The sequence below is a fragment of the Camellia sinensis genome, chromosome 2, assembly GCF_055761805.1.
Source record: "Camellia sinensis isolate YWXY chromosome 2, ASM5576180v1, whole genome shotgun sequence".
NCBI classification, from domain to species: domain Eukaryota; kingdom Viridiplantae; phylum Streptophyta; class Magnoliopsida; order Ericales; family Theaceae; genus Camellia; species Camellia sinensis.
In genome coordinates, this window is record NC_138962.1 from 102,654,314 (window position 1) to 102,676,442 (window position 22,129).

Sequence of the window (22,129 nt, forward strand, 5' to 3'; positions counted from 1 at the left end):
TTTACCCTTGTTGTATAGTGATCCGGACATGTGTCCGTGGATGTTGGTAGTTGTTTATCATCTTGTTTGTATCCTTTTTACTTAGTATTTGAGTTATGGGATGTGTTGGGCAGGTTTGTTTCAGGTTGGTTGAGTTTAGAAACCAAAACTAGTTGCCCAGATTTTTGGCCTGTACGCTCGAGCGGAGGTGTTGGCGCTCGAGCGGGGAATACATCCATCCAGTATCTGGTTGTGCAGTGTTGTGAGCTCGAGCGTAGGGTTGGGAGCTCGAGCGGAGGCCTGGTTCTGCAAAAAGTGCTGGGCGAGTGCATTCTGCGCTCGAGCGGGAGGTTGGCCGCTCGAGCGGAAGTCTGTGAGTGGCCGCTCGAGCGGGGTGTTTTACGCTCGAGCGGAAGACTGGGTTTAAATCCCGAAACTGTGACTTTTCAAATCACTTTTTCACCTTCTCTTCTCTCTCTTACTTTTCCAAAATCACCATTGTTGAGCCTCTCACTCTAGACTCTACCTTCTCTCTAGGTTTTGATCTAGTAGAAGTGATTTACTCACCTTTGGCCTTTACAAAAAAATTGTTGATCGTCGAGGGCTTCATTTTAATCTGAAAATCTCGGGTTTTGGAGCACGTTGGGTTTTGTCGTCTTCTCCTTTGGGACTCCGAATTTGAGGTAGGGATAACCTACTCCTCTCTATGGGTTTTGTCTTTAAATTTTGGTATTTTGAGATGTTGGGCTTGGTTTGGTAAATTTGTGAAAGTTTGGGGCTTTTGTGTAATTTTACAAAAGTTGGGGGTTTTATTCATAATAAACCTAGATGCATGTTTGGCATAGAAAAATAGAATGATTGTTGAATCATTGATGAAAAGGGGACCTAAGGGTTGAAATGGTAATTATGGAAAATGGCCTAATTACATTGTTTAATTAATTGGGATAATTAATTGGTGAGAAATGAGGAAATGAAATGTTGATTGAATATCCATTTGTGCATTCATTTTTCTGTTTTAGAAATAACTGCTTTGGGCTATCGGTGGAGGATAGTCGAGATTGTTGTAGACAATGCATGATGATTAGGTAAACGGAAACTAATCAATGGAATGTGTCATGGAACTTGACGGTTGTTAGAGTACATTAATTGTATGTATTGTGTGATTGTATATAGAACCAATGTGTTTATATACGTTATGTGTAGAGGAGGAGATAGGGGATGTACTCCGCGGTTTAGGGGAAGATAGGGGATGTACCTCTAAACCGGATAGGTATTGGGAGGAGATAGGGGATGAACTCCGTAGACAGAGCTCATATGCTTGTCTAGAGAAGTGAAGATAGAGCTCATATGCTTATCTTTGTGAAGTGTGGATACAGCTTGTGTGCTTATCTGTGGATATTGTTGATATACATATCTGTTGTAGAATGTGGATACAGCTTGTGTGCTCATCTGTGGATATTGTTGATATACATATCTGTTGAGAATGTGGATATAGCTTTTATGCTTATCTGAATGTGAGATATAGTTTTTATACATATCTGTGGAAATGATGATAGAGCTAGCATGCTTATCTGTTGAAAAAGGAAAATGGAAAAGTAATTGGGACTTGTAAGTCGTTGACATAAATATGTAATTTATGTGATTGTATCAGTGTTGACCAACTATCAATTGCTAATGTTTTAGTCATTGTCCATGGTTGGTTTAGTGTATTTCTACTGGGCTGTGGCTCACCCTATATGGGAATATCATTTTCAGGTACAGGAAGCATGCCACCTCCAAGGACATAGTTCGGGAGGCTTGAGGCGGGCATAGTGTAGTTGTTTTACTTTTGATGTATTACATGTAACTTCAAGCCAAGGGCTTAATGTGTAAACGAGTTAGAACTCTTTGTTGTAACCAAGTGTTAACTTGGAAAGCTGTAAGCCCGTAGGGCATTTTGTTGTGAGGTTAACATGTAATACTTATGTAATGGAATTCTAATGAATGAAAGGGATGCGGTTAGTTTAAATGTAAATGCATGTCTTATCTGTTGGGTTTATTGTTATTATTTTGAGGGCGTTACAAAGGATATTTATTTCGGATTGTCATCTTGTTCAACTCTCGATAATCAATGCAAAGGCGAAAACTACCATCCTTCTTTTTCACAAATAAAATGGGCGCACCCCAAGGAGAAACACCAGGCCTAATAAAGCCCTTATCTAGTAACTCTTGTAATTGTTCCTTCAACTCTTTCAACTCTGCTGGGGCCATCCGATACGGAGCCTTGGAGATAGGACCCGTACCGGGTATCAATTCGATGGCAAACTCAATCTCTCTATCTAGTGGCAACCCTGGTAACTCTTCAGGAAAAACATCGTGAAATTCCTGCACAACTAGAATATCCTCTAACTTCAATTCAGTCTCACGGGTATCTCTCACAGAAGCTGAATAGCCCTCGCAACCATTCCTTAACAACCGTCTAGCTTGCAAAGCTGAGATTACCAGAAGAGGAGTGTTAACTCCATTACCTACAAAACAAAATTCTGGTTGATTAGGAATCTGAAATACTACCCTTTTGCCTCGACAATCAACAGAAGCATAATTGGTTGCCAACCAATCCATTCCACGAATTATGTCAAAGTCCTGTATATCTAAAACAGTTAAGTCTACAAGCAATTTCCTGTCATCTATACTAACCACACGAGATTTGCAAATTAAGTCAGCAACCATAACACCTCCTATTGGGGTTTCAACACATAAGTCGATCTCTCTAGAGACATATTTCCATCCATGTTTCTCAACAAATCCCATTGACACAAATGAATTTGTAGCGCCAGAATCAAATAACACATGTGCATAAACAGAAGACACTAAAACAGTACCTGACACCACCGTGTTGGAAGTTTGAACATCTTGTTGCGTGAGTGCGTACACTCGACCCTGAGTCTTTGGCTTATGACCTCCATTTTTCTTTTGACTTCCTGAAGACCCTTTGTCTATTGATGCTCCTTTATTTGTCCATGTTTTCTGTTCAATCTCATGCCCCTTCCGGTTAGGGCAATTAGCTATCCTGTGCCCCTGTGGCCCGCAAGAGAAACAAGCCCCAGTATTCCAACGACACTCACTATCTCGATGGAATCCATTACACCTAGTGCACTGTACCCGATCGTTCTGCTTGTCAACACTACCACCCCCAGTTCGACTTCCCCAACTCCCAACCGAAGAAGTGTTTTGTCTCTTAGCATTGCCCTTCTAACTGTTAGTTTGGAAGTTGGAAGAACTATGCCTCTTCTTATAATTCTCTTCTTTCTCTTCTTGGGCTATAGTAAGGCCACTCTCAACCAACAAAGCCTTATTCAACACTGCTCCAAAAGTAGGTAACTCGAAAGGAACCACCTGTTGCATAATGTTCATTCTTAGCCCACCTTCGAACTTTCGTGCTCTGCTATCCTCGTCTGCTTCAAATGCTGATGCAAATTTAGACAACTTCGTAAACTCGGCTTCATATTCTGCAACCGTCTTATTCCCTTGCTCTAACTTCGAAAATTCCCTCTGTTTTTGTAGACGAACACTCCTAGGGAAGTATTTCTCATTGAATGCATTCTTAAACCTTTCCCATGTATAGGGGTTGGCATCATGCTCATGTATGCGCTTCTCCATCTGCCACCAATCGTTAGCTATCCCTTGTAGCATAAACGTAGCATAGGTCACCTTCTGATCATCCGTACACTCAAAAACAGGAAACAACTTTTCCATTTCTGTCAACCATTTTTCAGCCTCCAAAGGGTCTGTGGCTCCATCAAATGCTAAGGCTATCTTCTTAAACTCAGTAATGTTACAACGTGGCCTCGGTTGTGGCCCAACACCTGGCTGCATCCGTTGTTGTTGCTCCATAAGTCTAGTAAAGTTATTCCCTATGGTGGTTTGTTGTTGCACCACCCCGGCCAAAGTCTCAAGCACTTGAACCATTCCAACTGGATTGGGGATTGCAACTTGTTCTTGTTGTCCCAACTCCTGCCCTTGATTCCCTCTGATTGCTTGAGAACCACTACCATTATTAGTCACATTTCCTCACCGATTACTATTACCAGTCCGTCGATTCGTTTGACCCTGGCGTGTATTCCTAGCCATATTTGCCAATGTCTCCTCATGTTCCATTGCAACCTAAATGCATCAATAATAAAATCTCATCTTATTCTATTCTCAAGTCCCTATAACATGTAAATAAAATTAACATTATATTAAATTATAAGCGTTCCCAATACTACATCTACCCAATCTCACCACTATTATATACCAGCCTTTAAAATTACAACTTGGCTCTGATAATCTTAGAGTCTATGTTGAATACACAGACCTACACCACTACTAGACAATTCACTCAACACACTTTATTTGTGTTCTCACTTTTATATGTGACTTTCCATTAATCTCTTACATTTGTAAATCTATACAGATGAAAAGATGGTGATCATGGTGAAAGCAAGAGAATGTCACAATACTTGGAACTGCAAGGGTGAAGACCGTAGCAGGGATGACTGCAAAAAGCAGTTCAATGGAGAAGGGCAGTGCGATGATTTCACTGCACCCCTGGTTCCATGGCAATATTTTTGTGCTTTCAATTGTTGATCTCTCATCTCCATATCAATGGGATGCCAAATTATTGAAATAAATCAGAATTTCATGTGGTAAAAATAATTACAGTATTCCATGTAGGTATGAGATGCATGAATGGTGTTATAAATAAAATTTTCCAAATTTTCTAATTTCCTAGTGAGAACCCTTTTTGACAATATTGTTGTGATAACTAACATGGTTAATGAACCATAAGAATGTCACAATTAGTCCATTCCATTTCAAGAACTTCATTAATAAAAGAGACAAAATACAAGAGTTTAACCTGATCATACTAGATTAAACATTACAAACAAAACAGGAAAATAGAGCTTAGAACAAAAACTTGAAAAACATAAGAGCTATGAAGGCTACAACTAGTAGAATAGCAAAAAGACTGAACATCTCAGAAATAGAGGAGCTAGCTGATTGAATTCTAGATGAAGCTGCAAAACCAGATGGAGCTTAGCTTGAGAGAAGAAGCTCTTGTTTGCCATAGTAAAGCTACAATGCAAAGCTAAAATAACTTAGCTAGGAAGTAGATGTCATACATCCATAGAGCTAAATCAAAATGAATATCCTTACTGCCTTTCAACTGCCCAAACAATTAATCTTAACATACCAACCCCTTCTGAAGGAAAGTGAGGCAAAGAAGCACAACATGAATCCACTGGAAAAAACAAACAAACAAAAAAAAGGAAATATTAAATCTAACTTGTGAGGAGGAAACTAAAGACAGAGGAGAGAACCTATACAAGTCCTTTCTGATTTACAATTTACTTGTGAGGCTGACAAATGTGTTGTTCTTTGCACATAACCAGAATATGTGCCAACCCATTTATAGCATTGTGCGAACTTGTAAAGTCTTTTCTAACTTACAATTTACTTGTTCAAAATAAGAGGTGAAAAAAATATTAAAAAACCTACTATGCAGTTGTTGAATGGAAAAGAATGCTATATATGTCACTAGTTTTTTTTTTTTTTTTTTTTTTTTTTTTTTTTTTTTTTTTTTTTTGGGGGGGGGGGTGTGTTTTACATTAGCAGTGCCTCTTATGCCAATTTTGTGCTTTAATTTTTAAATTTGTATCAATTTGGTCCTAAATGACACAAATACTTCAATACTCCAACAAGACACAAAATGATAAAAAATATGGGTAGGGTAAAATTCAGGAAATTTAATATCATTGTGTCATTTTGGATTGTATGAAGATTCAAGTGGACAACAATTAGACGGATGCACCCAAATTTTATTGGAAAAAGAATTGAAATGGAACACTCTTTTATGTATTTGATCACCTCAAAACAAGTAGAGAAGCATGACAAACCAAGGTTCACAGTAATTTATGTTGTCCTGAGATCATGGGTGCCAATGGTACTTCACAATTTGAAGTAGAAGACCAGTGGTGAAGTTCACAAGTATGTGAATAAAAGTACATTAAAAAAAAACAAAAGTAAAAGGCAGTATTTTGCACAGCCAAAAAACAACTTTGTATATTTTCTAACATCTCTATTTCCGCCTTTTCTTCTCTTCTTTTTTTCTTGTTTCCTCATTCATTTCTGGTATTTTGTGTCCTCTAATGGAAAAAGGTATGTTTTTTCAAGTATTCAAATCCCTTCATGAGTGTCTCTGCCTTCACTACCATCTTTTCTCATGCAAAATCGCAAGCATCTGCAAAAAAACTTCCTATGCATCATAAACATGAGATGGTGTCATCCCAACCTTATCCACAACCTAATATGTCAAAGAAAATTGAATTTCAGATCATTGTCAAACAGATTAAGATATAAATCACTTTGTAAATGTTAATCATTTGAAAAATAGGATATGTCTTCAAGAACCTGATGAGTCACAAAAACATAACTAATTCACTTTTCATTGGGAGCTGACATGTACTAAATATTGAACCTAAATAGAATCAGCAATATTTTGGTTTGCAAATGATTAGAAACATTTTCTGGTACGGAGGGCATTCTTTCTGCAACACGAGGATGTGCTTTCTATTGAAAAAAATAAATTATTTGCAAATACAATGGTTCAAATTTCAAAGAAGCAAGTTATATTCTAATAGAACAAACAAACAAACAAATTTCTTTTTTTATTATTGGCCTCTGTAGGTAACAAAAAAATTATGGCTAGCTTTATATAAGAACAAAAATAGGGGTGGGATTGTATACTTCAGTTCTACACCTAAGAGAACATAGAAAATGTAAAAATATATTTGGTGGAACACACATGGACTGGTATATGAGCAGCAATATCCACATATTACATATAAGTCATAAAGTTAGTCCTACATAACCATCCAACTCATCCACATTCCGGCAGCTTAGAGCATCCCATTAAGGCCTTTGAAAGAAAGCAAGATTTCACGTTGATCAACAAAAAAAAGCAGAAGCAAGATTTCACCATTAATTATAACTTGAAAAACTCTGCTTATTATCAACAACTCCCACCTCACACCCATCCACACACACACAAAAATACATACCAAGAAAACAAAAAAAAACAAAAACCACCCAAATAAAAAAAGGAAACAAAAGAAAACTATTTATCAAAAGAAGAAAACAAAACAAATAAAACATAGCCTTTCCCTGTTTCAATACCCTTCAAATAAAACATACCTGCTACCTTTCCAAAGCAACCAAGGCCGCATGCAAGAGAGTCCCATGCACTCGCAATGGCATAGTTGTTTCCTGTGACATAACATTCAGAAAAGGCAAGAGAATTTGGTTAATCTATGCTATATATTAAGCAAAAGGGGGTTTTTAACCCCAAGGCCTCTGGGAGCTCCAATCTCCTAATCCTAATTTTCTAATTTTTTGATTTAAAAAAAAAAACTCAGCATTTATTGACTTATCCCAACCCAATCTTAGCATTTATTGACTTCTCCCAACCCACAATCCCTTTTTATTAATGTTGTAGATATCTACCTATATTTTATATATTATATTATAACATAACAAAAAAAACTAAAAAAAAATCTTTAAAATTTATCTAAATAAACTTTAAATCAATAAAACTCACATGTCTATCACATATCTAACTCACATCATAACTTACCTAAATAATAATAATTAAAAACAAATGGAAACCAAAGATAAATTAAATTAAAAAAAAAAGATACCCACAACTCTATCTTAAATAATTGAAAAAAAAAATACCCGAATAGAAACCACACAAAAATAAAAATAAAAATAAAAAGATCTATCTATCTATCTATCTATATCTATACTATATATTAAGCAAAATGGAGTTTTTAACCCCTAAGGCTTGTGAGAGCTCCAATATGCCAATCCTAATTTTCTAATTTTTTTGTTTTTTTAAAAAAAAATAACCTCAGCATTTATTAATTTCTGTCAACCCACAAGACTTTTTGACTTCTCTCATAATTATTGCAGTACTTTTTCCAAAACAAATAATTTGTATATTAAAAAAAATTTAAAACAAATATAAATATTTATATCTATATCTATCTATTTATTTATATCTATCTCTAACCCACAAGTTTTGTGGGAGTTCCAATATCTGAACCTTAATTTCTTAATTTTTTTGATTTTTTTTGGAAAAAAAAAAACTTAGCATTTATTAAATTCTTCCAAGTCTTTTTAATTTTTCCAATATACACACTCTTTTTAACTTTTCACATACCTATTGCAAACAGTGAGTCTCCTTTTTGTTTTCTCCTTCTCGACTTCTCACTTTTACACTTCAACTTTAGTAACCACGTATGCAAACAGTAAGTCTTTTTTTGTTTTCTCTTTCTTGACTTTTCCTTTTGTTTACTGTTGTAATATTGTAGTTAGATAGCGCATAAAAATATTTGTGATTTGTCTAGCGAATAAAAAATTATAATTTGATTTTTTAATATGATTGAAGTTAGATAAATATAAGCCTTCACAAAGAGAAAAATGTGATCATAATTAGTTGAATGATTCTTTTTTTTTTTTTTAATGTGATTGTAGTTAGTTTAATAGTTCTTTTTTTTCATTTATTTATTTTATTATGGGAAAAATGTGATGTGATTGTAGTTTGTTTAATGGCTCTTTTTTTAATGTTATTTAATCTTTTTATTTACTATTTTAATTTTGTTTTTAATATGATTGAAGTTAAATAAACATAAACACTCACAAAGAAAAAAAATGTGATTGTAGTTTGTTCAATGGCTCTTTTTTTTAATATGATTGTTGTAGTTAGTTCAATGGGTTTTTTTTTAATGTTATTTAATCTTTTTATTTACTATTTTAATTTTATTTTTAATATGATTGAAATTAGATAAACATAAACACTCACAACGAAAAAAAATATGATTGTAGTTAGTTCAATGGTTCTTTTTTTTTTAATGTGATTGCAATTAGTCAATGGTAATCTCCTGATTAGCATTTATTAACTTTTTTGAATCCACATGTCTTTTGAGAGCTTTGATCAAAATCCTCTCATAAAAATAATTATAGATACAACCAGTGCATAGTTACTGTAGCACCATTTTCAACTTCTCCCATACACTATAGTTAGTGATAAGATTATTAAATTATTTTTATAAAAAATCTAAAAAAATAATTTATATATTAAAAAAATCTGAAATAAATATAAATATTTATAATTATCTCGTGCATAACACGGGTGATAGGCTAGTAACAAATAAAATAAAATTAGCAACCAAGTTCAAGCTCTTTTAAAGAAAAACACAAGTAAAGGACCGGAGTTTATGATTTCATTAGCTATTACTTTAAAGTCTTACACTACAGGAAATGCCACTTTTGGCGACCAAAATATTGGTCGCCAAAAGCCCCATTTTTGGTCGCCGAAACAATTAGCGACTAATATATTTTGTCGCCAAACTAGTCGCCTATACCCTGTCGGCGATAGTATTGGCGACTAAACTATTTTTGGTCACTGAAAGTGAACGTTTTGGCTACTAAACTCTGGTTAGTCGGCAAAGGTTATCTTTTGGCGACTAAAATATTAGTCGCCAAAAGTGAACATTCGGCTACCAAACTTTGAGTAGTCGGGAAAGGGTATATTTTGGCGACTAAATATTTAGTCGCCAAAAGTGTTCAAATAAAATAAATTAAATTTTCAGCGACTAAAACTTTTTGTCGGGAATAAGTTTTAGTCACAACATTACTACATTTAGGGACTAAAGAATTTAGTCGCCAAAAATATTATTTTTCATTTTATTAAACTTTTGGCAACTAACCATTTGGTAGCCGAAAGTCTACATTTATTTTTATCTACTAAATTTTTAGTCACCAAAAATCTTTGGATTTTTTATGGCTACCAAATATTTAGTCACTAAAAATATTGATTTCCTTTTTAGCTACCAATTGGTTACTCACTAATAAATTCACTTCTTTTTTTTTTTTCACTACTAAACATTTAATTTCCAAAAACTTTATTTAGTGTTTTTTTTTATTATAATTAATTTATTCACAACCTGTATTTATTTCGTGCAACCTGCACCCCGTATTTAAACAAAATAATACATATATCTATTTCTATTTCGTTTCAACAATACAAAAATTTGATCTTTTAACATCAAATTCTATACAAATCAAATACAATCCAACCCAAAATAATAATTCCATACAAACACAAAATCATACAAAAAAGATGTCCTCTGTACAAAAAATTCTACATCAAATGTCATTTACAGAATATTTTGAAGGTGTAAAAAATGCAGATAATAAGCAGCAGGGCCTAGGCATCATATAGTTCTCAGCAACAAGGTCTTGAGACATTTTCCACTGCATCTCCGCAGCTGAAATGCATCCAAAGTGTGAAACAAAATGATGGCAGCATCATGACGGCTAACAAAGCTAATTAATTGAGACAGATATATATATTCCCCAAATCCCAACATATAGCGATCCCAGGTTTTACCCTTGTTGAACAGTGATCCGGACATGTGTCCGTGGATGTTAGTTGTTGCTTTTTATCTTGTTTGCATCCTTTTTACTTCGTAATTGAGTTATAGGATGTGTTGGGCGGATTTGTTTCAGGTTGGTTGAGTTTAGAAACCAAAACTAGTTGCCCAGATTTTTGGTCTGTCCGCTCGAGCGGAGATGTTGGCGCTCGAGCGGGGAATACACCCATCCAGTATTTGTTGTGCAGTGTTGTACGCTCGAGCGTAGGGTTGGGAGCTCGAGCATAGGTCTGGTTCTGCAAAAGTGCTGAGCGAGTGCATTCTGCGCTCGAGCGGGAGGTTGGCCGCTCGAGCGTAAGTCTGTGAGTGGCTGCTCGAGCGGGGTGTTTTACGCTCGAGCGGAGACCTGGGTTAAAGTCCCGAATTTGTGACTCTTCAAATCACTTTTTCACTTTCTCTTCTCTCTCCTACTTTTCCAAAAACACCATTGTTGAGCCTCTCACTCTAGACTCTACCTTCTCTCTAGGTTTTGATCTAGTAGGAGTGATTTGCTCACCTTTGGCCTTTACAAAAAAGTTGTTGATCGTCGAGGGCTTCCTTTTGATCTGAAAATTTCGAGGTTTGGAGCATTTTGGTTTTGGTCTTCATCTCCTTTGGGGCTCCGGGTTTGAGGTAGGAATATCCTACTCCTCTCCATGAATTTTGTCTTTAAATTTTGGTACTTTGAGATGTTGGGGTTGGTTTGGTAATTTTGTGAAAGTTTGGGGCTTTTGTGCAATTTTACAAAAGTTGGGGTTTTGTTCATAATAAACCTAGATGCATGTTTTGGCATAGAGAAATGGAATGAATGTTAAATCATTGGTGAAGATGGGACCTAAGGGTTGAAATGTTAATTATGGGAATTGACCTAATTGCATTGTTTAATTAATTGGGATAATTAATTGAGAAGAATGAGGAAATGAAATGTTGATTGAATATCCATTGTGCATTTATTTTCTGTTTAGAAATAACTGCTTTGGGCTATCGGTGGAGGATAGTCGTGATTGTTGTAGACAATGCATGATGATTAGGTAAACTAAAACTAATCAATGAAATGTGTCATGGAACTTGACGGTTGATAGAATACATTAACAGTATGTATTGGGTGATTGTATATAGAACCATTGTGTTTGTATACGTTATGAGTAGAGGAGGAGAAAGGGGATGTACTCCGCGGTTTAGGGGAAGATAGGGGATGTACCTCTAAACCGGATAGTGTTGGGAGAAGATAGGGGATGAACTCCGTAGATACAGCTTATATGCTTGTCTAGAGAAGTGAAGATAGAGCTCATATGCTTATCTTTGTGAAGTGTGGATATAGCTTATATGCTTATCTGAGGATAATGTTGTTATACATATCTGTTGTAGAATGTGGATATAGCCTATTTGCTTATCTGAGAATGTGGGTACTGTTGTTATACATATCTGTTGAGCATGTGGGTAGTGCATATATGCCTATCTGTTGAAAAAGGGGAAAAGAATAGTAACTTGGACTTGTAAGTCGTTTGACATAAATATGTGATTTATGCGCATGTATCAGTGTTGACCATCTATCAATTGCTAATATTTTAGTCATTGTTCATGGTTGGTTTAGTGTATTTCTACTGGGCTGTGGCTCACCCTATATGGGAATATCATTTTCAGGTACAGGAAGCATGCCACCTCCAAGGACATAGCTTGGGAGGCTTGAGGCGGACATAATGTTGTCGTTTTACTTTTGATGTATTACATGTAAATACAAGCCAAGGGCTTAACGTGTATGAGTTAGTACTCTTTTGTTGTAACCAAGTGTTAACTTGGAAAGCTGTAAGCCCGTAGGGCATTTTGCTTTGTTGTTAACATGTAATACTTTTGTAATGAAACACTGATGAATAGAAGAATGTGGTTATTTCATATGTTAATGAATGTCTTATTTGATGGGTTTATTGTTATTATTTTGAGGGCGTTACAACTTGGTATCAGAGCGTACCGGGTTCGAATACTTTGGGTACGTGGGAAGTGATTAGTATCACAATGGGTTTGTCTCGCTTGGTAGAGACTTAGATGTAGTATCATATGCTATGTGCTTAATTGATAACATGTTTATGTGACTATGTGGGTATGGGATTTAATTTCTGGGATGTTGATTGGATCCTTGGGTTTCTGGGAGTCTTGTTGGAAAAGCACTTGATCAATGCTATTTCTAACAGGAACTCTAGTAACGCCTCGGGACTATCATTATCCGGAAATGAAATTCGTAAATGCTTATGTGTTTATGTGCTTACGTGGAGTGAATTACAGTTGTCCATGCATTAGGACGTGAGTGTTTAGTTTCGGCACATTTGTGAATGTGCTAACGTTCTGTGTTACCTTTATTAGGATGTCAGGACGAGGAAGAGGTGCTAGGCGTGGTAGACCTGCGAGGCAAGAAGCACCGTTACCGGGGGAGATTCCGGCAGTGCAGGAGGGAGTTGGTCAGGCCAATGTGGCCGAGCCAGTGGGTCAGCAGGCCATGGGTGCCTTAGCCAGAGAGATAGCAGGAGCTTTGGGTATTCTTAGAGCTGGGAATCAGGCAGCTGAGGCAGGGCCTTCCTTCTTGAAGAGGGAGTTCTTCCGGTGTAATCCGGATGAGTTTATTGGGGATCCGAAGGAGCCACTGAAGGCTGATGAGTGGCTAGAGCAGATGAGTAAGACGTTCGAGATGCTTGGCATCGAGGACGGAGCACTGAAAGTGACCTTGGCATCCTTCCAACAGAAGGGAGATGCGGGTCAATGGTGGAAGTATGAGAAGGCTCGTGTTGGTGGTACTTGGGAGGCGTTTATAAATGCTTTTCAGGAGAGGTTTTTGTCTGCAGTAGCTAGGGAGAAGCTGAGGGATCAGTTCAGCCGGCTTAATCAGCAGGGCTTGTCGGTGGCCGAGTTTGAGGCTACTTTTACCAGTCTGTCCAGGTTTGCACCTGAACTGGTGGCGTCTGAGGAACGCCGTTGCTATGAGTTTGAGCGAAAGTTGAGGCGGGGCCTCAAGTTGAGGGTTGGTGGGTCTTACATCCGAGAGTATAGACACCTAGTGGATGCTGCAGCTCATATGAAGCTCATGATGCAGGAGGAGGATGAGGGGCAGAGAGGCTCCAAGAGGAGCCAGGATAGCCAGGGTGATGGCAGGAGGCAGAGGGGTTCTAACCCTCAGCAATCGCAGGGTGGTGTTGCTAGATCGACCTTCCCAGTGCCGAGTGCAGGCTCCGGGAGAGGTGGTCAGGGGGATTTCACCTGTTACAAGTGTGGCCAGTTGGGTCACAAGGTTTCTGTTTGCCCGCAGAAGGGTGGGGGTCAGAGAGCTGCTTCTTCTTCAGCTAGACCGCAGAGTCAGAGTTCGGGCAGGGGGCAGCCCTTGTCTTGTTATCAGTGTGGACAGCCTGGGCACCTGAAGAGGTTTTGCCCGCAGTTGAGTGCCACATCGGGAGCGTCTGGTTCTAGGCAGACGCAGGGTTTTCAGCCAGCTCAGTCTGTGCAGGCCTTGAGGGCCAATCCGGGAGCTTCGTCATCCCAGTCTGTGCAGCAGTCTTTTGCTCCGAGAGGTGAGCAGGTAGACCAGGGGCCTACGGGGCGCGTGTATGCTGTTACCGCGCAGGATTTGGTACCAGCTCCATCAGTAGTGAGAGGTACTTTTCTGTTTTGCAACTCGGTTGCTAGTGTGTTGATAGACACGGGTGCATCTCATTCTTTTGTATCTGCTGCATTTGCATCGGTTTTGGAATTGGAGTTAGCACAGTTAGCATCTCCTATTTGTGTGGTATCGCCTTTGGGCGGTGAGTTGATCCTGAAACAGGGTGTTAGAGGATGTGATATTGAGGTCGCCGATTATAGGCTTCCTTTTCCGTTTGTTGTCATGCCCATGAAGGGTTTTGATGTTATTTTGGGTATGGACTGGTTATCGTCATACCGGGCTGTTATTGATTGCTACCGCCAGAGGGTCACGTTATGTACCTTGAGCGGGGAGTGGTTCCATTTCTTGGGAGACCGGGTTGGTAGTGTTTTGCCACCGGGGTTTGATTCGCGAGGGCGAAGTGAGCTTAGTAGTCTACTCGCCAGCTTTGAGAGTGGTGAGAGTGGTGAGACCCAGGTTGTGTTACCGAGGGTGGTTTGTGAGTATTCGGATGTCTTTCCCGAAGATCTTGTTAGTTTGCCACCTCACCGAGAGATAGAGTTCTCTATTGATTTAGTGCCCGGCACGGCGCCGATTTCTATGGCACCTTACCTTTTTGCTCCAGCAGAGTTGGTTGAGTTGAAAGTTCAGCTCCAGGAATTGCTAGATAAGGGTTTTGTTCGCCCTAGTGTTTCGCCGTGGGGAGCACCGGCCCTCTTTGTTAAAAAGAAAGATGGTGCCTTAAGATTGTGTATTGACTACAGGAAGTTGAATCGGGCTACGGTTAAGAATAAATACCCTATGCCCCGTATAGATGATTTGTTTGACCAGTTGAAGGGTTCCCGTTGTTTCTCTAAGATAGACTTGAGATCGGGTTACCACCAGTTGAGGGTCAGGGAAGAGGATATTCCTAAGACGACATTCCGTACGCGGTATGGCCATTATGAGTTTCTGGTGATGCCATTTGGGCTTACCAATGCGCCGGCGGTCTTTATAGACTTGATGAACCGGATTTTCCGGGAGTTCTTAGACCGATTTGTGGTCGTCTTTGTGGACGACATCCTTATTTATTCGCCTACTGAGGAGGAGCACGAGGAACACTTGAGAGTGGTGCTTGAGTTACTTAGAGCCCATAGGCTGTATGCCAAGTTTGGGAAGTGTGAGTTCTGGCTGAGGGAAGTTAAATTCTTAGGCCACGTGGTATCCGGGGAAGGGGTGTCTGTTGATACATCCAAGGTTGAGGCAGTGCAGGATTGGGCACAGCCTAAGAGTGTGTTTGAGATCCGCAGTTTTCTGGGATTGGCTGGGTATTACCGTCGGTTTGTGAAAGATTTCTCTAGGTTAGCGTCACCGTTGACTAGACTGACTCGGAAGGGAGTCAAGTTTGTGTGGAGTGAGACTTGTGAAAAGTCGTTCCAAGAGCTGAAAGTTAGATTGACCACCGCTCCGGTGTTGATTATTCCAGAGAGAGGGTTGGGTTATGCGGTTTATTGTGATGCCTCACGAGAGGGTTTGGGTTGTGTGTTGATGCAAGAGGGGAAAGTGGTAGCTTATGGCTCACGTCAGTTGAAAATACACGAGAAGAATTACCCCACACACGACCTAGAGTTAGCAGCAGTGATCTTTGCCTTGAAAATCTGGAGGCACTACCTTTATGGTGAGAAGTTCGAGGTGTTCTCGGACCATAAGAGTTTGAAGTATCTGTTTACACAGAGAGACTTGAATTTGAGGCAGAGGAGGTGGATGGAGTTCATCGAGGATTATGATTTTGAGCTGCACTATCATCCAGGGAAGGCCAATGTTGTGGCCGATGCCCTTAGTAGGAAGACCATTAGTGATGTAGCTTGTATAGCCATCCGAGAATGGGAGATGTTGGGAGCACTTGGTGAGTTTGATTTGCTACTGGGCGAATCTGTTGAGGCTGCGGCCTTGTTTTCTGTTGTTGCACAGCCTACGCTTGTGATTAGAGTGTTAGAGGCACAGAGAGGTGACCTTGAGGTAGAATCCCTCCGAGAGAAGATCTCCAGTGGGAAAGTTGAGAAGGGTTTGACGGTATATCCCGACCAGAGTGTGAGATACCGAGACTGTTTGTTTGTACCGGAGTCTTGCCGAGAGGAAGTACTCCGAGAGTTTCATCATTCGCGCCTTGCGGTGCATCCGGGAGGTACTAAGATGTATCAGGATTTGGGTCGCCAGTTTTGGTGGCGGGGTATGAAGAGAGATGTGGCTGTTTTCGTATCGAAGTGCCTTACTTGCCAGCAAGTGAAGGCCGAGCATCAGAGGCCAGCGGGTTTGTTGCAACCCTTGCCTATTGCCGAGTGAAAGTGGGAGCATATCACTATGGACTTCGTTGTAGGTCTTCCGAGGACTCAACGGGGTAGTGATGCTATTTGGGTGGTTGTAGACCGGTTGACTAAGTCGGCGCACTTTATTCCTATGCGCGTGAGAGATTCGGTAGATCATCTTGCCGACTTGTATGTTCGGGACGTAGTGAGATTGCACGGGGTCCCAGTGACGATCATCTCAGATAGAGATCCTCGTTTTACTGCTAGGTTGTGGCAGAGTTTGCAGAGTGCCTTGGGCACTAAGTTGACCTTTAGTACGGCTTATCATCCTCAGACTGACGGGCAGTCCGAGCGTACTATTCAGATCCTCGAGGATATGCTTCGGGGTTGTGTCCTGGATTTCAGTGGGACGTGGGAGAGGCACTTGCCCTTGGTAGAGTTTGCCTACAACAACAGTTTTCAGTCTAGCATCGGTATGGCACCGTTTGAGGCCTTGTATGGCCGACCGTGTAGGTCTCCAGTTTGTTGGGCCGAGGTGGGTGATGCACCTTTGTTGGGTCCGGAGTTGGTTATGGAGACGACGGAGAAAGTTGAGCTTATCCGTAGGAGGCTTGTCACAGCCCAGAGTCGACAAAAGAGTTATGCCGACCGTAGGAGGAGGCCTTTGGCGTTTGAAGTAGGTGATCATGTCTTTCTGAAAATATCACCTAGGCGAGGCCTGATGAGGTTTGGGAAGAGTGGGAAGTTATCCCCTCGGTTTATTGGTCCTTTTGAGATCCTTGAGAGGATTGGTGAGGTTGCTTATCGGTTAGCCTTACCGCCGCTGTTGTCCGGAGTGCATGACGTGTTTCATGTGAGTATGCTTCGGAAGTATGAGCCAGATCCATCACATGTGCTGGATTGGACCGATTTAGAGGTAGATGAGGATGCGTCGTATGAGGAGAGACCGGTTCGGGTCTTAGATAGGCGGGATCAGGTCCTGCGTGGCAAGACCATTCCTTTGGTGAAAGTCTTGTGGAAACATCACGGAGTGGAGGAAGCCACTTGGGAACGTGAGTTGGAAGTCCGAGAGAAATATCCAGACTTGTTTGTTGATATGTAATCTTGTAATTAAATTTTGTTAAACTTAAGAGCTTTTATATATGTTTTAAGTTGTGAAACATTGAAATGTTTTGGTCATTGGAAGTATGTTTTGGGACTTGCCTCATGTGGAAGTTGATTGTAACATGGTATATGTTGAATATATTGTTGAAATTGGAAAGATAGTGCATAATGTTGATGCATGTTGAAAGTACATATGTTGTTTACATATTGTGAATGCCTCTTGTTAAAGGAGGGGATGACCGGTAATGGGTCGAATTGTTGAATGTTAAAATGTAACATTGTTTAAAATGGAGGAAAACTTGTTTTGAAAACTTGTGTTTAATTTCGGGGACGAAATTCTTTAAGGGGGGGAGGTTATAGCGATCCCAGGTTTTACCCTTGTTGAACAGTGATCCGGACATGTGTCCGTGGATGTTAGTTGTTGCTTTTTATCTTGTTTGCATCCTTTTTACTTCGTAATTGAGTTATAGGATGTGTTGGGCGGATTTGTTTCAGGTTGGTTGAGTTTAGAAACCAAAACTAGTTGCCCAGATTTTTGGTCTGTCCGCTCGAGCGGAGATGTTGGCGCTCGAGCGGGGAATACACCCATCCAGTATTTGTTGTGCAGTGTTGTACGCTCGAGCGTAGGGTTGGGAGCTCGAGCGTAGGTCTGGTTCTGCAAAAGTGCTGAGCGAGTGCATTCTGCGCTCGAGCGGGAGGTTGGCCGCTCGAGCGTAAGTCTGTGAGTGGCCGCTCGAGCGGGGTGTTTTACGCTCGAGCGGAGACCCGGGTTAAAGTCCCGAATTTGTGACTCTTCAAATCACTTTTTCACTTTCTCTTCTCTCTCCTACTTTTCCAAAAACACCATTGTTGAGCCTCTCACTCTAGACTCTACCTTCTCTCTAGGTTTTGATCTAGTAGGAGTGATTTGCTCACCTTTGGCCTTTACAAAAAAGTTGTTGATCGTCGAGGGCTTCCTTTTGATCTGAAAATTTCGAGGTTTGGAGCATTTTGGTTTTGGTCTTCATCTCCTTTGGGGCTCCGGGTTTGAGGTAGGAATATCCTACTCCTCTCCATGAATTTTGTCTTTAAATTTTGGTACTTTGAGATGTTGGGGTTGGTTTGGTAATTTTGTGAAAGTTTGGGGCTTTTGTGCAATTTTACAAAAGTTGGGGTTTTATTCATAATAAACCTAGATGCATGTTTTGGCATAGAAAAATGGAATGAATGTTAAATCATTGGTGAAGATGGGACCTAAGGGTTGAAATGTTAATTATGGGAATTGACCTAATTGCATTGTTTAATTAATTGGGATAATTAATTGAGAAGAATGAGGAAATGAAATGTTGATTGAATATCCATTGTGCATTTATTTTCTGTTTAGAAATAACTGCTTTGGGCTATCGGTGGAGGATAGTCGTGATTGTTGTAGACAATGCATGATGATTAGGTAAACTAAAACTAATCAATGAAATGTGTCATGGAACTTGACGGTTGATAGAATACATTAACAGTATGTATTGGGTGATTGTATATAGAACCATTGTGTTTGTATACGTTATGAGTAGAGGAGGAGAAAGGGGATGTACTCCGCGGTTTAGGGGAAGATAGGGGATGTACCTCTAAACCGGATAGTGTTGGGAGAAGATAGGGGATGAACTCCGTAGATACAGCTTATATGCTTGTCTAGAGAAGTGAAGATAGAGCTCATATGCTTATCTTTGTGAAGTGTGGATATAGCTTATATGCTTATCTGAGGATAATGTTGTTATACATATCTGTTGTAGAATGTGGATATAGCCTATTTGCTTATCTGAGAATGTGGGTACTGTTGTTATACATATCTGTTGAGCATGTGGGTAGTGCATATATGCCTATCTGTTGAAAAAGGGGAAAAGAATAGTAACTTGGACTTGTAAGTCGTTTGACATAAATATGTGATTTATGCGCATGTATCAGTGTTGACCATCTATCAATTGCTAATATTTTAGTCATTGTTCATGGTTGGTTTAGTGTATTTCTACTGGGCTGTGGCTCACCCTATATGGGAATATCATTTTCAGGTACAGGAAGCATGCCACCTCCAAGGACATAGCTTGGGAGGCTTGAGGCGGACATAATGTTGTCGTTTTACTTTTGATGTATTACATGTAAATACAAGCCAAGGGCTTAACGTGTATGAGTTAGTACTCTTTTGTTGTAACCAAGTGTTAACTTGGAAAGCTGTAAGCCCGTAGGGCATTTTGCTTTGTTGTTAACATGTAATACTTTTGTAATGAAACACTGATGAATAGAAGAATGTGGTTATTTCATATGTTAATGAATGTCTTATTTGATGGGTTTATTGTTATTATTTTGTGGGCGTTACACAACAAACTAACTCTGAGAGATGTCTCAAGGGATATACAACAAAACAGCAAATATACCATTCAAAGGCAACCGGGGTTTCTTCTTTTTCTTCTTCTTTCCTGACAAAGTAAAAAATTAATTCTTGTAAGAAAAACGATGACATACTCACTGCTGGAAAACTGATTTTTAGCGGCGTTTTAACATCATAAAAAAAATAATGATTTATCACATTTTCACCTTACTTTTGCTAAAATAAAACTAATTTGCAGATTTATCAGTTTATCACATTTTCACCTTACATTTTCAGATTTTCAGATTTATCAGTTTATCACATTTGCTAAAATAAAATTGATTTGCAGATTTATCAATAAAATAATGATTTATCAGTTTATCAGTTTATCATTTTATGAAAAAAAATAAAACTGATTTGCAGATTTATCACATTTTCACCTTACTTTTGCTAAAAAAATAATGAGCATCATGCCCCTCAATGATGAATTTAAACAATAAATTCAATATACTTAAAGGTGATACCAAAAAGCTTCAATGTGCAAACAAAATAAAACATAACATCATAAAAAAAATTCCCTCCATAGAACCCAACTGAACTTTTTAAATAACAGAAAGCATACCAACTGATCCTCTTCCTAGAGTTCGTGCTGCTATATATGCAAAAGCCCACATCTGGAAACAAGCCAATCCCATTTTCTGGCATAGCAAGCAGACCTCTGAAAGAAACTCAAACAAGTAAAAATTAATAACTTAAATAGTGTTTTATATATATATATATATATATATATATATATATATGTGCTAGAAAAGGCAACCAGACCTCAGTGATAAGCTGGTAGCGACCACGACCAGATAGGCCAATTCCAAATCCCATTGTTATGTTGTCCATGAAGCTTATATATGGCTTTTGTACTCATAAATTTTACATATTAAAGAATATTCTGCAGTAAATACGTGCAAAAGGTTGGCATGATAAGCACTTATAATTTTTTTTCTAATATAATAGACATATAAATCTACTAACTGAAGAAGCAATATTGTACAATGTGTGATGCAGATGAAATCTAAGTTAAAATTGTTATTTGATCAATCCAATGAACAAGGATGTTGACTACCACAAAGGCCACTGAATCACACATGAGCAACAAGCTACTGTAAACTGATACGACAAAATTTAGTGTCCCCCGTCCAAACTAACATTCAAATGGATGTCTTGACAAGGGAAAACAATATTTGACAAACAAACAAAATGCACAGCACAAGAACCATAAAAATTTTCCACTCAACATATTCTTGCAAGTAATTGAGCCAATCAAAACAAAAACAAACAATGTGCACATGCATGTATGTGTTTCTGCAAACAGAAATACACGATATAACCTTTTTGCACAAAGAATAATAATTCTTAGTACACATTACAATATATCACTCAATATATATATGTACATACAGACAATTAATCTCCCAATTCCACATACATCTCCAAACACGTCCTTGAAATGAAGGCATTCTGAATTATAACAGACAAAACAAGAAGCAAATACCTGTGGTTATCCTGAACATCCTTTAGTTCCACCACACCATTTTGCTGTTCATCTTTGACCTTTGAAAGAGGAGAAAAGAACTGCAAAGGGGGGGAAAATGAAACACAAGGTAAGCCTGAAAATAACATGGTAATCATTAAAATATATTTCTCTTTCTTGTAGTACCTGGTGCATTGAGATGAAAACAACTGTAATTCCTAACATAAAGTTTATAGTCAGAGTGGCCAAATAATGCAGCAGATGTTATGCCTGTGAATATTGTGGCAACAGTTGATGAATACTTCTTCAAGATTGTATCTGGTCACATCAAACAAAATGTCAGATTGCAACTAAGAAAATTCCCCATGCAATAACTTGTGTAATGGTGCATATTGAACTCCTAAAGTTAGCCTCAACCTTATAGAAACAAGTCTCTTTTCTTTTCTTTTATTCTTTTTTCCTTTCTTTTTGAACCATTATAGAAACAAGTCTATAAAACAAAACAAACCAAACCAAGCCTTAAGTCCCATCAAGTCTAGAAACAAGTCTATGAGATGAAAAAACCATAATGTACAAATGACTAATTTTAGACCAAACAGTGTGCATAGCTATAAATTCTACAATAATGTCAAATAAGAGGACAGATAAAGATAACTAAAAGAAAATGCCTCAAATTACTTACAAAGATCAATGTATACATATATGCACTCGTTGCAACTGGAAGACCCAGAGCAGTAGCACCCTCATGTTGCTAGTTTAAGAGAATGAAATCAGTACTTT

General features: G+C 38.7%; 1 long non-coding RNA gene across 1 annotated transcript; it reads right to left on the reverse strand.

The window, feature by feature from the left end:
- Positions 1 to 10,268: 10,268 nt before the first annotated feature.
- On the reverse strand, positions 10,269 to 21,930 carry LOC145819636 (uncharacterized). The gene is made up of 6 exons (XR_014360397.1): positions 21,536 to 21,930; positions 21,371 to 21,450; positions 20,647 to 20,767; positions 20,447 to 20,542; positions 19,892 to 19,933; positions 10,269 to 10,331 (listed from the first exon to the last, which is right to left on the reverse strand). It is a non-coding gene; the product is annotated as an uncharacterized LOC145819636 (long non-coding RNA).
- Positions 21,931 to 22,129: the final 199 nt, after the last annotated feature.